The sequence below is a fragment of the Vidua chalybeata genome, chromosome 1, assembly GCF_026979565.1.
Source record: "Vidua chalybeata isolate OUT-0048 chromosome 1, bVidCha1 merged haplotype, whole genome shotgun sequence".
Lineage (NCBI taxonomy): Eukaryota > Metazoa > Chordata > Aves > Passeriformes > Viduidae > Vidua > Vidua chalybeata.
In genome coordinates, this window is record NC_071530.1 from 3,786,571 (window position 1) to 3,805,149 (window position 18,579).

The 18,579-nt window shown below is 40.7% G+C and overlaps 1 protein-coding gene across 1 annotated transcript in view; it reads right to left on the reverse strand.

Moving 5' to 3' along the window:
- The window catches only part of AQP1 (aquaporin 1 (Colton blood group)), a 60,260-nt gene extending 41,894 nt beyond the window's left edge, over positions 1-18,366 (reverse strand). Inside the window, exon 1 of the mRNA XM_053937420.1 lies at positions 18,363-18,366. The gene's annotated coding sequence lies outside the window, so the exon portion shown is untranslated. The remainder of the gene's footprint in view (positions 1-18,362) is intronic.
- Positions 18,367-18,579: the final 213 nt, after the last annotated feature.

An 18,579-nucleotide genomic window follows, 5' to 3' on the forward strand; every position in this document is an offset into this window, starting at 1 on the left:
TACCACAAAAACATCCAAAGCCTTTCTCAATCAATAAAAACTTGCTTTTAGCCAAGTTTTTATATTTTCTGCTTTGCAGTCAAAATGAGAAATTTAAAACAGACATAGAACAATGCCAGTGAGGAGACCTCTATACATGCAAGATATAAAATATTCATAAAGGTGAGATTTGGCTCAAATTAAATTGTGTCTCTGCTAAAATTCATCCTGTCTCTTAAGATACAATCTTAAAACTGTCTAAATTTTCTAGAATTCTCACAGTTATCAAGGATTCCAGCACTGGACTCAAGCAGCCAGCCTGGTTTTTCAGGCTAATCCAGGCTACTTCCAGATGGAGCATCCTTTGGTATTGTGTGAAGAGCCTGATAAAGTTCTCATGCAGTGTGAATGGCACTTTATGTGAAATAAAATCATGTTTGGGGTAAAAAAATATAATTATTTATTTGGTTAATATTCTTCCTAGGATGTATTTTCTTCCTTTTTTTCTCCTGCTACCCATACCTCTGCCCAAACTACGTGGGCACCATGTCCAGCCAACCCTTCATTGCTGGCGGATTCAAAAAGTGTTTCTTTCTCTTGTTTTTTAAGGACCTGAATTAAATTTTTACCAATGTCTTTTCTGGCCCCTAACTAAGAAAATCAGGTAACAAGTTTCAGACCTCAGATTGAGATGAAGAGTTCAATTTATTTCCATGTGTGTAATATGAGCAACTCATGGAGCAGATTCCCCTGACTTGTTTAGGTTTTGGGACCTGCACAGTCCCGGCAGGATAAAGAGGCAGGTGGTGACCCATTAAGGCTCCCCTGGTTAAAATATCCCATCTTAAGCTGCTGCCTTCAGACATCTCTTCTCCTTGGCTTTCAGACACAGAACACAATTTTAGATGTGCTCTGGGCATTGTCCTTGGCTGCTGACCAAAGCTGTCCAGCACTTTGCTGCTCCCAGAGACTTTTAGCTGCTCACTCAAGTGTTTGCCACTGAACAGAGAGAAGCAGGATATTGGAGGCAAGATTAAGGCCCCCCATTTCCCAGCACTGAATCAAACAAAACCTTCTTCCACCCACACATTGCTGTCTCAGCTTAACAACAAAAACAACCTGCCAATCTCTCCCCACACAGAAACCTTTAGAGTTTTCATCAAAAGTAAAGGAAAGATACTGCAAAATTTCTCAAGCCCACCAGGCATAAATAGCCATAATTCCTTTCAAGTTATCTGCCTTTATTTTCTTTGAAATCACTGGATGAATCAGATGAGAAGTGAGGGAGTGGGGTATTTCCTGTACCAAAAACATGCCACAAATAAAGACAAGAAAGTTTTTCTCCTCTCTAAAGCAGCACTTGTTGGCCAGAACCGTCAATGTTTCTGAGCTAAAACTTTCTTTTACCTCCCCAGAGAGTCAGGGAGGTTAAAAAAAAAAAAAAAAAAAAAAAAAGGTAAAAATAGGAGCCTTTAAATGCCATTGCAGGTATAGGGGAGATTAATTTGGGGAAGGCCACCACAAAAAAAAAAAAAAAAAAAAAAAAAAAAAAAAAAAAAAAAGAAAAAAATTGAAGAAGGACTCATTGTAAATAGGGACAAAAAGAGACAGGAAAATAAAAAAGTGAGATTCAATCTTGATGAAGCTGAGAAAAAGAAATGCAAGCAATATATTTGCACTTAGAAGGAATGAAGAGAACAAACAATGAATACTCGCAGTCTGATGGAAATAATATAGCAGAGCAAGAAACTGAATTTAGGTATTCCCAGACCTGCAGCCATGGGGCTGTGCTGACTTCCTAGAAGCAAGCTGGAAGAAATAATGAATATTAACAAAAGGCTCTTGAGAGTGAGTAGTTTATCCAAGCTGTAGGATAGGAAGGGCTCTGGGGTATCATATGATTTAATGACGTGTTAAAAGAACAGAATTAGGAACTTATTTGAATTACATATATATATATATATAGAGAGAGAGAGTAATCATATATCACAAATATATTTATAAATATATACCTTAGGAAGAGAAAATCTAGGACAAATTATTAAGGTGGAGGAGAAACGTTCCCAACAAGACCTATTGTGTAATAACTCGCCTGAGGAAGTGATGAGCACAAAGTTTCTTGAAATACTAAATGTGAGTTTTTTCCCAAACCAACAAGTGCACTGAACAAAAAACCTGTGCTGGCAAGGAATTTGAACATTTAATAGACCTCTCCTGTGGGAAACATAAAGGTAAGAAGACTTTCAGAAAGCTGTGAAAGCAGGCCTCAGAAACACATCTCTGGCTTGTGAAGGTCTTTGGGGATTGAAGGAGCTACGGAGATGTTGACGATGCTTTGCAGTAGTTTGCTATCAGTCCAAAGGGAGGAAACAGCTGGAGAATTCCTAGAGCAGCTCATGCAACCTCCCAAACCAGATCCCTCCAATCATCCTGTCACCCTGGAACGTGATGGAGCCAAGAGTGGAAGCAGCTAATGCCATGGAACATCTGCTCTGCTCTAAAGACACATGCCCTGTCATTAACAAGGACAGTCTAATGATTTCTTTATTATTGTGGTTACTTATTAATTTCATGAGGAAAATTCAGAAAAACAAGGAGGAAGATAATCAAAGCTGATGAGGCAGAGGAACAACATTTTTTCTTATTTTCCAACTTCTTTCCAGTGCATGCCTGCTGACCCACCTATCTCCAGGCCCACCTATCTCCAGACCAGAGAGCCAAGGGCAGGTTGTTTGCCCAAGAAAACAAACTTGTGTACCCTCTGCACGTGGGTTTTGCCTATGAATCACCTCCTGGTGTCATTCCAGATATTTTTCTGTGCGTGTATTAAAACCATTCCAAGAGTGGGATGGATATGAGATGAAAGATGCCTTGATAGAAGAAACTCTAATTTCATATGGAATTGCTTCAGGATTTATGGATCTGAGAAAACCATGCAGATGTGTTTCTGAGCATTAACTTATCACTGAATAGGCACTGTTTCAACATAATTTATATTTCAGTCTTGGGATTTCCCTGACAGCCTCCTCCAAATCATTCCTGCCTGTTAATGTCCTGTCAGATTTAATGATTCTGGCTTCTCTGAGGGTTTTATCCTAATGTGAAATAAATGCCTTCCTGATGCTTCGCTCTGTGTTGCTGATGATGTGATAGATCAACATTTTTATTTATGTTTGTCTTTTGGCCTTCAGAGGATAATCAAAGCTGGCCACTGAAGGCCACAAAATGGATCCTGCTGGCTTCTCTGGAAGTCAGAGCAGGTGGGAATGCAATGGTCGCTGATGCAGATATGGAGGGGATCAGCCCCAAAGCAGGAATAAATCTCCAAGGAAACCACTCCTTCTTGCTAACTAAAGACAGACGAGTTACTGGAGAGACAAAATATTTTTGCCAGAGGAAGTAGAAAGAAGGGAAAGTCCTGAGGCTCCTGGGACACACCAGAGGAAGGAAAGTTTTCCCCACTAAAACTTCTTTCACTTTATGCAACCCAATATCCAGGTTTCACAGTGCACACAGCCCCCACAGCCAGCCCTGGTGTATCACCCACAAGGATTTACTCCAGACACAGCATTTTTTTACTCAGCCCTTGCAAGAAAGAACATCTTTGACTCGAGGCTTGAATTTTGCTTCAGAGAGACTGGGTCCAAGGTAATGCCAGCAGGACAAATGGTCCTCCCTGGGAAGTTGTCATCTTTCCAAAGACTAATCTTTCTCTTCAGGTTTTGCCTTTTCTGGGCTGCAAATCCCCATGTCGTGGTCCCCTAGAACTGATTATTATGGGAAGAGGATCACAGTTATGTGATTTGTCACCTGGATTGAAAGAGAGGCATCTCCAGAGGCTCTCACAAACACATCCCTCTCCTTTGGATAAATGCATGGATCCCAAACTGCTGACTTTTGTGTCAAACTTTGGTTTTTAAAATGAGGTGACAAGAACATCTCCCTCCCCACAATGTCTATTCCCTGAATTATGGAGCCTACAGAGGGATGCAGATAGTTCTGGAAACATGATAACTGAAAATTAAGACACTCCAAGAGGCACATTCCCCATGATAAGACTTGATTCTGACTTATTTTGTTGATTTTTCCGTGCCTGCTTAATGTGACCAAAAATATTCTCAGAACAAGTCAATGCAAGAAAACAGGGCGGCCCCAAATAACAAAATATGAGGTGGAGAAGAAACTCCTGTCTCTAATACAGCAAATACTTCAGAAAACATCATTTTTCACTCCACTGTTTCCTCCTCTGATTTTTTAATCTCCATTTTTTTCCACAGAATAAGCCAGATAAAAAAAAAAAAAAAATCCAACCAACAAAAAAAAACACCATCCCAAAACCCAAAACCTTCTCAAAAGGTCAGAATGATGAATAATATTTCATACTGCAGGTTGCAGAGTCATTGCATTCCTTTTCAACAACTCCAAAACCACATGAGAAAGTTTGGAAATACCTTTGAAGATAGCAGGGAATGAGTCCACTTACAGAGGGCTTCACACTCCTACTAAGGCAATACTCAGCCTATAAAATCTAATAATTGGTAACAGTTTCCATTATTAACAGCAAATCCTCTGTAGGTAAATTATCCCTTAATCTGCCATTACCACTGTCAACATTTAATTAATCTGCTTAAAGGCCTGGTGCTGCCTCAGTGGGGAAAAGGAATTTTTTACCATTTATTTAGAGCTAAATCATAACCCAATTGCCATTTTTAGACACTTGAACACTCTCTGACTTTCCAGATGTGCAACACCATTCTTTCCAGCAGCAGCAGTTGGTTTCTAGACAGATTTTGAAGCCTAATTTCAGGGCTGACAGAGTTTTCTTGGAGTATAAGTATTGTTTAAATACCAGGCACTTCAGTGGTCCTCAGTCACCATTATTTGTCTTCATTCCGTAAATGAATACTCCCGAATTAATTAATCCCAGGGCACAATGGAGGTATAAACTACTTGTGTTTCACATGCTTTTTTTTGCATGTGAGAAATTTCAGGTTTACAAGCTGTGCTTTCACTTCTTTTCCAATTCAACTCAACTCCTGGAAGGGGCATTTTTTCCAGGAACCAGTTTGGTATGAAACTTCTTCGACCCAGAATATGAAATGCTCTCACAGTGTGTGCTCCTGTGTTGGCCCATGTAATCTTCTAATATAAAGACACCACTGCATGTGGAGTTACTGTTTTCTGATAAAAATAATAAGATTTTTTTTTAGTGGTATTAGCAGCACTTTCAGCAATCACTATAACAGAGTGAAGTAATTTAGGCCCATTAGGTCCCAGCTTCTTACAAACCCTTTCTCAAACCAGTTTCTGAATTTGAATAATTTGTTTCAACAACAACATAAAGTTATTATATTCCTGGAATTCTCCAGCATGCAGAAACAGTAGAAATAACAATAAAATTCCATTTAGAAAAAAAATATATATCCATACATTTGCAAAGTATTTTGCACACCCAGAACAACTGCATCCTGCATCCATTTGTTTAAACAACTAAAGAACAATGAAACATTTCTGGACATTCCTGCAATTGGCTTCTATCCATCAGCTCTGGCAGCTGCTTGGCAACTCTTCCCTTGACCTCCAAAATAAACCCACCCTCTGAAGAAAACACTGCAAACCTCTAGAGCCAGCCTGTTTGCCTGCAAAGTGATTAATTTGGGTTTGAAACCAAGGCCAGTGTGCTGACAACGTGGAGCAAACAGAGGGAGAAAAGCGTTGAACAGCTCGGAATGAATCGTTCCTGCTTTGCAGGATATTCTTCAGGTTTTCCAAGGGATGGGAAATGAGCACTCTGGGCAAATTTGAAAGGCTTAAGAGATCTTCCACATTATCCACCTCCTCACACCCATGATTGTGGAGACACCCTTTTTAAACCTACATTGAAGTCCTTCATGTTGCTCAAGTCTCTGTCAGCTCTCTGAGACACCCCTGAAAATTCCTTCCATTATTCTACTGATAAAAGAGGAATATTTCACAGAATAGCATATACTGATAAGAGGTGAGGGCTGAGATGAAGAGGTGCCTTATGAAACCCAGTTAAGAAACACTTGGGTTATCTCAACCAGATGTTATGAAACTCACCACAGGAATTACTGGCTTAGATATGCTGGCCTGGATTAGGAAGTGTTCAAGGCACATAATTAAAATGATCTCATTTAGCTTTAAAATCCACCTATTCTTGCAGCTATTGAACTTGCTAACTTCTCTGGAATTCATGGGACAATATCAGTTTCTACTATTTTTTTTCAGAAAATCATTTGCAAAGAAAGGCTTAAAAAGCATCAAACAAAAGGTTCCCTATTCCTTTAATAATTTTCAAGTCAATATTGAAATCAGGAGTCATCTGCCTCAGGATTTATAAATTATATGAAAAGTTAGAGTTCTTACCTACCATGTACATTTTTATTTCATACTCATCCAATTGTTTCTGGACATGCCCAGTTATATCCAAGGAAAACTTAATTAATCTTGACTTAAGTCAAAACAAACGATTTAAAGCATTTTAAAATCCTCTCTGGGGCTCAGAAAAACAAGCTTTGTAACAGAAGACATGATTTCATTTCACAGGCTCTTACTAAGTTTTCTTCAATTTGCTTGAACATCTGCAGCGATTTTCCAAAAAAGAAACCAACAAGTATTGCTTGTAGCTACAGAGCTTGAGTTCATGTCCCATCTGATTTTTCCTGACAGTCCTCAAGATGCTCCTGGACTTTTTTCTGTTTTATTTCCCCTACTCCTTCCTTCATATATAGCAAAGAGTCCTGGGAATTCATGATAGAGGGAATGGGGGCATCAGTTGCTTGTTCCCTTGAACAAAGAGAGTGTTCCCAGTATCCCAGGTGTGCATGGGGATGGCAGACCTAGGGTCCCCTAAAACACTGAGTTAATCTTGCCGACAGGTCCTTTTTGGATGAAGACAAATAAAATGCTTGGTTTAGGTTGATATCAGGAAAAAGTTCTTCCCCAAGAGCATGGTGGGGCACTGAATGGGCTCTCCAGGGAAGGGGCACAGCTCCAAGTCTGCCTGGTTTCAGGAAGCATTTGGAAAACATTCTCAGGCCCAGGGTGGGATTTTCTGGATGTCCTCTGCAAGGCCAGGAGCTGGATTCCATGATCCTGGTGGGTCTCTTCCAATGCAGCATATTTTATATTTCTATGATAATGTATTTTTTTGCAACCAGCTCCACATGCACCTGTATTTACTTAACTTCAAAATGAAGTCTGTGCTGAACATTGCTGGATAAAGTGTCATCCTCTATAACCTGGTTAAATTCTTTACTCTCCTCAGAAAAAAACCCTCTGAAATTGTTAAAGACAAGTGCTAAATTCATTTCAGGGCATACAGAAGGTGATCTAAGTGGGTGGTTTACACTTCATTGAACTATCACACATCCACTGCTTAGCCTGGAAATATTTCCAAGATACACAGACCAGTGAGGCAGGATGGAGCAAGGAGGTATCAAAGAGCTCAGAAGAGCTGGTCAGGGCCCAGGAAAGAGAGTGACTGGAGAAAGGAGCTCACAGTGAGGTCAACAAGCTCCCATCAGAGACCAGCGATGAACAGCAACTTCCAATCCCTCCTAGGGCTGATGCCAGTGTTTGGTGATGCCATTGGGAACCCAAAGACAGCCCTCAGCTTCATCCTTCCCATGTAGATAACAGCAGAAGCTGTCTGTGTGCTGTCTTGAACCTCAGTGTCACAACGTTCATCCTGTTCAATTAGTCAGTAGAGGGCTGTGACTCAAGAGGGACCAGAATACAACAGGAAATCAGGGATATTAAGGGAAAAGTTATATCTACTGGTCTGTTCCTGAAAGGAAAAGGTTATGGAAACTGTATCCTAAGCAAAATGTGAGAAGAGGGAAAAATTATATTTTGCTTTTTTGTTTGTTTCCAAATATTAAAGGAAGAGAATTCCTCATTACTTTATACAGGGCTGCACAGTTCTGGGCAGCAAAATCAATCAACATTGAATTTTGGTGCTCAGGAAGGCAAATGTTTCAAAAGCTGAGAAAACTTCCCTTTAAAAATTCCTAAACAGTCTTAATATTTACCATGAATGATATCAAGATCATCAGAATAAGAGCCACAGCTCTTCTATGTAAAATCTTTGAGGCAGAAGAAACATTGACATATGACCTGTCCTCCCACCAGATTTGGGAAGGAGAAGCAGAATTCTTTTCAGGTAGATGAAATTTTCTTTTGGATAGAAGTCCACCTTCTGTTAGTCACCACAATGGAAATCTGGTGGAATTCAGCCATAGACAGTCGAGTTCTGCATTTCTTTACTCTTTATGGGTTTCTTCTTTATGTTCATTCCCCTGTTTGTTTGTTTGTTTTACTTCAAGACAACAATTTGCTGTCCTTTATTTCTTCATTATTCTTTCACTCAGGCATGGCTTTCTATTTGTTTCTCTTTATCATATTTGATCAATCTTCTGAAACGCTAAATTTGCAAAATTGATTTTTTTAATAAAAAATTCTTTCGAACTGAAGGAATTATTATAAAAATTAAATCAGGAAATACTTTCCTGGTGGTGTACATACACATGACTTCTTAGCTCTGATACTGATTCATTTTTATAAAATCTTTGATTTGAAAACTATTCGTAGTCATAGTTCTGACAGATATGTGCTTGCTTTGTCTTTGAGGGTATTTTTTTGAAAATTAACTTACAGATGGTTTTAAAATGTAAACTTAAAAGATGTCTATTAAAACAGAAGATGAAAATGTAATATGAAATGTCCTGGTTCTGTGCCACTGCTCTATTCTGGATGAAATATCAGACCTAACATTGATTCTGTGTTATTTTTTTTTCGTGATGAGCATGTCCATGCCATAAAACCACAAAATTCTAACAGATCAATAAAATATCCAGCTGCAGAAAGGCTTTCTGTTTGGTGGAGCAGCAAACACATAACCATTTCCACCACCAGCTGTAAATTTCCAGTGTCACAGGAATGGGCACTTGCTCGGGAACAGTCCACCCATTTATGCAGCCTCTCAAAGCCATGTCCTGTTCCCAGCCCGTGTTTGCTGTGAGCAGTGAATGCCATCCCTGTGGGGTCAGTGTCTGATGGGCCAGACCAAAACACCTCTTGGCAGAACAATTCCCCCATGCTGAGATCTGTGCTGCCCTGGCTGCTCCACCTCCAGAACAAGAGCTGGCTTGGCTGAAGGTACCAGCTGAAAATAGGTGATAAATCCATGCCATGCCACCAGATGTGTCTCATTTACTGTGCAGGGCAAGACTTTGGAAAAATTCCCATTTACTCATTGAAAACAAGGTTTTATTAATGTAAGGAAGCTTTAAGTCATCGGTGTTTCAAGGCAAGCACTGAAGATCTACATAACTGCAGTGCTACAAAGGTGAGGTCTGGAATTCATAGAACCTGAAGTTTGACCTACATGTAGAGAAAAGAAAGAAAATGGGAGAGAAGTTCCTCATCCAAGCTGCACAGGTACCAATTAAATATCAAACAAAGCCCTTTCCCTCTGTCATCAAAGCTGTCAGGAGCTGTTGTGACATTCTACCCAGCAGAGCTCCTGAAATAGGCTGTTAGCTGTGGTCATCCTCCCTCTCCTGCAAAACAAACCCTCCATCCATGTGTTCCACTGCAGAGCAACAAAACAGATAATGGAGATACCAAAAAAGGTCATTTTGTGTATTTCTTCTCCTTCCCGTTTCATGCAGCTTCTGTAAAAGATCCTGACAGGTGGTTTGAATAAAACATCCCACGTGCTTTCTTTTTTTTTCCACCAAAGCCTGACAAAGGAAAATTTGTTTTGCTGCATCCCTCCTGCAATGCCTTTATTGGGAAAAGCTGCAGCAGAGGCATTTTTGGTCTCAACAGTGCTCCCAAGCATTTCTGGGTGGCTGAGCTGAGCAGCAGGTGCGGGCAGACAGATAGATCAGACTGCTCTGATGCACTGCAGGCCAGCAACACCTTCTCTCCAAGCCAACCGGGGCTACCAGGGATTCATTACAGCCAAGCCTTGGCCAGTGGGTGTCACTAAAATTAAGCTGCAAGGGAAATTAGGAAGAAAAAAAAAAAAAAAAAAAAAAAAGCATGGGGGCAAGATAACCTGAATTTTAAAAGCATTCCAGACCTTATTTTTGGCCCCAAGCCTTGTTTTGAATCCTTCCTTTGGTCAAACAATGGCAATGAGATCAGAGCCAGGCATCCAGTGCCCGCTAATTACTAAGTGGACTGACGCTTGCAGGGAATTGCTGGTAGGATGCCTGGATGGGATGGGAAATGGTTTTACTGAGGCATCCCTGGTGGTGGTGGCATGTTTCTTTGTGGGTTTCCTACTGCCCTGTCCCTTCTGCAGTGGGGGGACGCCAGCCAGGTGACTCACTGAGGTTCTGCCCCATGTTTACTGCAACAAACCTCCCCACAGGGAGTTGCTCGCTGTGTGCAGCCTGATTTTCCCAAGAACACCTCAAAGGGCTAATTTTAAATGAACAAAAGCTTTGGAAGGCAGGGAGAAGGGAAGGGGGAGGAGGGTTTCTTGCAGGAGGAAAGAGATGGCAGAAATAGCCTCCTTCCTTTTTCCTCTCTCTTGTCCAAGATAAGGAAACATCACACGCTAAAGGCAATTTAAAAACAACTTAAAAGGCAGATAAATTTAGTCACAAGTATTTCACTGGGTGGACAGTCAAGATATTGAACAAGTCTTCAGCCAGAAAGATTTGAGGGAAAATTACCAGTGGTTAAGGCAAAAGGGGCAAAAATCAAGGAAATGTGGTCAGCATTAAAACTACCATAAGACGAGGTCATAAATCCCCAGTTCATCCACCCACAGCAAAGGGAAACTGAGCTTGGATGTTTCAGTATACTTTGATTAGAGGTGTCCTTTTGTAAAAAGGGTGGAATGGCCCATGATGAGTATAAGTATGCAATTTTCACATGAAAGAGTTCATGTTGCTGTTCTATCAGGATTCAGACTCTTTCAGAAGTCCAAAAGGGTGAAAAAACTTACAATTCTAGGAGATGAAAAAGGAAGGTGATGAATGGACATCACAGGCACTGCTATAGTCTGATGATCCCTCCATGAAAAGCTGAAGGGACTTGCAACTCTAAGGCAAATGCCACCAGAAAATGACACTGGCAACGGATCGCTTGAGGTTTTGCATGGAACCAAACCTGCTGGAGTCACGCTCCAGATGAAATACAAGGATTACAATAAAGTCTCCTCCTTTTATGTCTCCTTTCAACTGTCTTTTTTCTACTTTATTGACTTTCTTCTCAGTGGTCTTTGGTTTATATGGAATTTGAGCCAACTTCTAAAGTTGGACGGGCCAGCAAAGATATTCTGTTCATCATTGTGGTGAGCATGTATTCAACCACAGGTCAGCACTAGCTCGAGGACATCTGCACAATGCTCCGTTGCACTAAGCAAACATGCCTTTAATCTCTCTGTACCATCTGGAAAATAATATTTCTTTAATTTTTCCCTTTTGATTTTCTTTTTCTGTTGAGATTGCAAGTATTAAAAGGCAAGCCCTTTATCTGATTACAAAAGGATACACCAACACAAGCAGGACAAACAGTCCAGGACCTGTTCCTTGGCCCTGAAGGCAAGTGGTGTGATTCATCTTATGGACATATGGCTAAACTTTTGTCCATGTGAAAAAAAAAAAGAGTGGCCTCACCCACACCTCCTCTTGGGAACAGACTCTGACCCGTGGTAGTATTTGAACCATCTCTGAGCATTTTCTGGGAAAGAGAAAAATGGCATGGAGTGGAAAATGTTTCAGGGAGTAGATCACCATGGAAGATTGCAGGCCCAGCCCTGGTCATCTTTAACAGCATAAACCCAGCTTAAGTGTACAATGCCCAAGACAAAAAGACACAAGGTTGGTTTAGACCTGTAGGTATTACTAGAAAAGAAAGAGAAAGAAAGAAAGAAAGAAAGAAAGAAAGAAAGAAAGAAAGAAAGAAAGAAAGAAAGAAAGAAGAAAGAAAGAAAGAAAGAAGAAAGAAAGAAAGAAAGAAAGAAAGAAAGAAAGAAAGAAAGAAAGAAGAAAGAAAGAAAGAAAGAAAGAAAGAAAGAAAGAAAGAAAGAAAGAAGAAAGAAAGAAAGAAAGAAAGAAAGAAAGAAGAAAGAAAGAAGAAAGAAAGAAAGAAAGAAAGAAAGAAAGAAAGAAAGAAAGAAAGAAAAAGAAAAAGAAAGAAAGAAAGAAAGAAAGAAAGAAAAAGAAAGAAAGAAAGAAAGAAAAGAAAATAAAAGGATTTTTCCAATTTTGTTTTTTGTTTGGCTTCTGTTAACTCAAATCATGGTCATGAGCACCTCCAAGCAGGAAAATACCGACTCGAAGGCAGCAGGCAGCCCCTACACAATCCAGCACATGCTCTGGTGTGCTCCCAGCCATTCTTTACTTGGTTTTCCAGCCCTGGAAATATGAGTTTCCAGCAGAATATTTTACACCAGTTCATGAGGTGGAAATGCCATTAAAGAGCGTGACTCTCCTGACAGAGCAGTGCTGGTGTGCATTGCTTGGCTTGGCTGTGGTGCACTTCCAAACACACAGCAAGGAAAGAATCACCTCTCAGATAATCCTTCCCAAGTGCAGCGAGAAGGAACTGCTGGTGCCACAGAGCAGAAAAGATTTCCAAAGCTTGGATTCTAATTTCCTGATCTTTAAAAAGAAATTGCTCATCTGCAGCTAATCATGTTTGCGCCTTTCGCTGTCTCCAAGAGCAACATTTTCCAAGGTGCTTTTAATGAACTGAACAGCCTCCTAAAGACTCAGGAGAGACAGAGAGGCTGTCAGAGACAAATCCCTCTATTTGATTAGGCTTCACAGGATCTTGGTACATTCCTAACCAAAAAGAACACAACAAAGATTTATCCTCCTCCCACCCGAATCAGTTGGACTTTCTCTCCGAGGCGGGACCAAATCCAGCACATATCAATTAGAAATGGGTTTGGATGAAATGTTGTTCTGTAGTGTGATGCGTGGAACCAGGAAAGCAGATTGGGTTGCAGGAGAGACATAGCTGGAGGTGACTTCCAAAGGGAAAAGGACAAGGAGAGGCCAAGGTGGCAGGTTTGACCACGAAAGACAACAGGGAACAAGAAGGGGCAACCACACAATGAACCTCACCTCTTGTGGGAGCTTGGCCCCTTCTGTGGGACACAGTGGTGTAACCCCACCTACATTCCCAACTCTGGGCCAATAGATAAAGGCATTTCTTCCTAATGAACTGCTTCATGTGCCTTGGCAGAGAAGCACATAGCTGGGAGCAGTTGGGAAAGCGTTTTGTCAGAGGCAGTCTGGCTGAAGGTTTGCTTGTAGCACTCTTTGCTGCAGTTCTGTTGGGATACATTTCTCATTTACAATCTGTTCTGCTTTTGCTGCTTCGTTTTTCTTTAGATATTATTTCTACTCTATCTAAAAGAGCATTTTCCCCCAAACCCAGATGGAATGCTCAGAATTCTTAATGTAGTAATTTTGTGAATTTAGTGGCAGATTCTTGCAATTACCTGCACGTAACACAGTCTCATAAACACCTTTGACAGAAATCACAAGGCACATTCTGCACTTCTAGGCAGAGTCTGTGGTTTGCCTGTCAATTTATCTCCCACTTTTACACTCTCTCTTTTTCTGGAAGCCAAATATTGCAGAAAATTTGAGCGCATAATTTGAATCAGCTCAACATAAACTGAAATGTTGTCAAAGGTTTATTCACAAGTTATAGATTCAGTTCTAGAGAAAAATAGACTTGCCTTTCTGCTCTGTTCTTTTGATGATAATCTACTTTTGAACAAATGAAAACTCACTTCAGTTTTCATCTGTAGCTTTCCTGACATGTGAAAAATTGACTAATTCCATGAAATAACATTTTCTTACATATTTTCCTGCTTTGGTACAACTGAGATTTGGCCAGGACAGAACACCAACCTGCCAGGATTCTGCGGAAGGCGTAGGATTTGTGGTATTTCAGACCCAGTCAACACAATTAAGCCAGCTTTGTTCTATTTTAAATTCACAGAACATGGCAATCACCTCAGAAGTAACTTCCAGAAAGTTTTGATTTGTTTTGTTTTGTCCTTAAACGCAAGTTCTGGGCTGATTTCCAGGACATTTAAGTTTCAAACTCGAATAATCAACTTCTGAGGGATCACCTGAGCTGAACCTGCAGGTCCTTGACAAGAACTACCTGCTGAGAACAGACAGATCTTCTCTGCACACAGAGCTCTGTTTAGCTTCAGACCTCCCTGTAAGATCTGTAACTGCCAAACCATATCTTTCCAGAAGTATCTAGCAAAAATCCTCAGCATCTCTGACCAAACCTGTTGGGTAAATGAAAAAGGAAATAAGCTATAAAGTCCTCCAATGTTCCAACAGTGCTGGTCTATATGATGCAAAAAAACCCCAAAACTAAACAAAAAAAAACCAAAACAAAACAAAAACAAAACACTCAGATGCCTACATTAAAAAATATGAGCCATTATTCTATTTTTGGTTTCCTATTTGATTGCAAATTGATCCAAACAATACCAGGTTAAATCTAGCTCAGTCTTTTCCGAGCTATGATAACCCCAAAGCAAATTGCATCCTCAGCTTGCTGACAGGAGTCTTAAGGGTCAGAACTCTAAATTCCATCACTTAGGTTGAGTGCCAAGTATTTTGGAAAGAGAAAAAAAAAAAAGAATCAAGTAATCTTTGTATGCATGTTAACAAATGCAAATAATTTTAATAAAACTAAAGTGTTGCCTGGGACTCTGCACCCTGGAGCCACATTCAAGTTTTATTTTGACATGTAAAATAAAACTTAATGAGAAGTTGCCATTGATTTATGGGAAGAGAAAGGGATTTTTTTTTTTTTTTTTAATTTCCAAACTGTTGTTGTGGAGCCAGTAATGGATAAGAGTGATCTGTGCTGGATACCATGGTGTAGTTTAGATTGTGGTTATTGAGTTTTGGTTATGACATCGTATCAGCAGAGAGACATGGAAAAGGAAGAATTTTAAGGCATCTTCTGGGCTTCCTGTACTCTTAGTTTCCAGTACGTTTTTTTGTATTTGGTATGAATTTGAACATTATTTACCTACTCCCATCTAAATTGTTAGAAAAGAAAAATCTGGGACATTGGGATTCAAAATACAAAACCCAAACACTCAGACCCCACTATCTGTGAATAAGATCTTGCTGCTTTTACAGAATCACAGCAGAGTTTTGGTCAGAAGCAATATCTCATCATCAGAAGATCATCTCATCCTACCCCTTGCCATGGCAGGGACACCTTCCACTATCCCAGGCTGCTCCAAGCCCCATCCAACCTGGCCTTGGACACTTCCAGGGATCCAAGGGCAGCCACAGCTTCTCTGGGTAATGTATTCCAAGGCCTCACGACCCTCACAAGGAAAAATTTATTCCTAATATCTCATTTAAACCTGTCTGTCAGTTTGAAGCCATTCCCCCTTGTCCTGTCACTCCAGGCTCTTGCAAACAGTCTCTTTCCATCTTTTCTGTAGCTTCCTTCAGGCACTGCAAGGCCACAATGAGGTCTCCCTGACATCTTCTCTTTTTCAGGCTGAATAATCCCAGTTTTCCCAGCCTTTCCTCGCAGAAGAGCTCCTCCATCCCTCTGATCATCCTCTGGACTCTGTCCAGCACCTCCACATCCTTCCTGTGCTGGTCCCAGGGCTGGAGCAGCTCTGTAGGTGGGGTCTCACCTGAGGGGACAGAGGGAGAGAATCCCCTCCCTCAATCTGCTGCCCACACTGCCCAGGGTATGATTGGCTCAGCCTAAAGATTCAGTCATTAGAGGGGAAGGTGAAATCTGCATCATTTTTTTTGGAAATAAAATAGCTCTGGCCATTATTGAAAGCTTAAGGCAGCTATGTCATGACTGAGACATCTCAAGTAGAGGTTAAAATGGAAATGGGTTCAACCTGGTCTGCTGTTTCCACGCATAAAATCAGAAAGCAAAGGAGTTCTGTTGTTACACCAACAGTCCCTAAAGCTCCCCTCACCTTGACAGCTCTAAAATTGTGAAAGCCAATTAAAAATGTGATTCAGGATGTGTTTTCAGAAATATCTTTTAAAAGCAGGAAGCTGGGATGTCTTGGGAGATTCCAGTATTAAAGTGAACCGTGTGTGACCAATTCCTGCCTCTTCTCAGTCCTGACTCTTACAGAATAAGCCCAAGGAGGTCAGTTAAATACAGAGAAATTATTCTTTTGGCTGCTTGGCAAGAGGAGGCTCTGGGATCATCCACTCCACACAGCTTCCCTAAAAAGGAGACGAGGAGCATGCACTGTAAAAAGTGCTTCCCAGGGAATGTTGAGGGAGTGATTAGGCACTAATGACCCTCCTGTGCCTCCTGGGGCACGGAAAGGTCCCGGTTTTTCAGCTCGTTTGCCTTGGTAGCAGCACTGCTTCTTCACATCCCTGCTTTCTGTTGATTCGGTTGTTTCAGTTCCAAGTTTTCTTAATTTTTTTTTTTCCTGCTAACCTTGGTAAACAGTCCTTCAGTTGTCAGGTCCTGACTGATTATCTTCACCTGGCTAAAGACTCTGCATTTTTCCTTCTTTGGTAAAAACTTCATGGGGGTAGATATTTATTCCCTGATAGGGAACCCAAATTAACAGATAAAAAACAAGATCTTTGTGTAGCCAAATGGTTGTACCTTTTTTTTTTTTTTTTTTTTTACATGAAGTAAATGGAATTTTTCTGTTTAAGTCAAGGCTACATTTTGTCTGGAAATCCGTAATTGCTCACCCAGTTAATTAATCTGAAAAAGACCATATGATTATTTTTGTAAGAAACCATCCATCACTGACTTAGCACTGAGAGTGCACCATTGCTATAAAACTCCAGCTGAAATAGGCCAGCCCAATGGAATAACACACAGTCAGTTGGTTTAAGACTATTATATTTATTTATTTATTTTGTGCTTTGGGAGCTACCAATCAAGAACCTTTTCTCAATTATGGATTTCTATTTGATTCCAGACACCTCAAAACCTGTTTTTAGTGAAATGCTCTTCATTTTGAAATCAAATCATATTGGTTTCAGCAGGAGTGGAGTTTTACTTTTAAATCCTTTTAATGGGTTACATTATCTTTCACACTGAATTTCCTTCAATCCAATGCTAAAACTTTTCTCCTCAAAGAAGTGATGGGTGGAGATCAGACTCGTTTGCTGGGAATTAGGAATTAAGAGGACAACGAGGCTGGAGAGGGGCTGGGAACACAAACCCTGTGAGGAACAGCTGAGGGAGCTGGGGGTGCTCAGCCTGGAGAAAAGGAGACTCAGGGCTGACCTCAGCACTCTCCACAGCTCCTGAAAGGTGCCTGTGCTCAGCTGGGCTTGGGCTCTTTCTCCAGGAACTGACAGAACCAGAGCACACAGCCTCAAGCTATGCAAGGGAAGTTTAGGTTGGAGATCAGGAAAAAGTTTTTCACAGAAAGGTGATAAAGTTCTGGAATGGCTGCCCGGGGAGGTGGTGCAGTCACCATCCCTGGGTGTGTTTAACAAAGCCTGGATGTGGCACTGGGTGCCAGGGTTGAGTTGAGGTGTTGGGGCTGGGTTGGACTCGATGATCTTGAAGGTCTCTTCCAACCTGGTCATTCTGGGAATTCTGTGAATGTCTAGGCCTGTAAGGGCCTGCTATGAATTACTCTAAACATCTTGCGCCAGTAGGGACAGAAGGCCCTTAAGACACGATACAGGTGGATACTGAAAAGTATTAAAGGCAAGACAGAATTCCCTGATTAATTCTGAGAGAATCCCAAAATGTTTTGGGTTGGAAGAGATCTTGAAGATTATCCAGTTCCAATACCCTCCATAGCAGGGACACCTTCCACTATCCCAGGTTGCTCCAAGCCCTGTCCAACCTGATCTTGAACTGTTCCATTTCTAATTTTACAACATCCACTCAAAATCTCAGGGGATTTTAATTTTATTTTATTTATTTTGTAATGGGATCCTGCATGTTAGAGTACAAAGATGTCAGTTTTGTTCTCAAACTTCATGCTGTTAAGAAATAGGAATTGAAAAATTAAACTCAGTCAGTAAAGATTTCCCTGAATATCCTTAAGCATATTAGGACAGAAGTAAACAAAAGACAATTGGATGAGAGCATTTTATTTGAAGTTATTTGAAGTTTTGAAGTTATTTTCTTCTCCCAATTTTCCTTCCCTGTATTGCAATCATATATTGTTGTTGTCATTATATTCTTTGTTTCAATTTCAAATTAGAGAAGGGAAGACAGGACATTTTAAGTAGTCACTTTTAATTTAATAATCACTCGATGTCATTTACAACATGTGTGCTTTCAGAAGGATGTGCAGGCTAAATTGGGGCTGCCAAATACTGCAAAGCAGCAGTTTTACATCCAGCTCAGGATGTTGGAGCATTCACCCTTCTCACTCCTAATTTACACAAAGGGCAACTGCACCGTGTCTGAGTTTATTTGTTGTAGCAGCAAACATCTTGGCACAGGCACCAAAAGCAGAGAAATGTCACCAGAGGCCGTTTCCTACACACAGCACTGGGATTGCTCAAAAATCCCCACTGGAAAAGAGCCAGCTGAGCCCTGAGATCATAAAGGGCTCCTCGTGCGTAAATGACACCGACC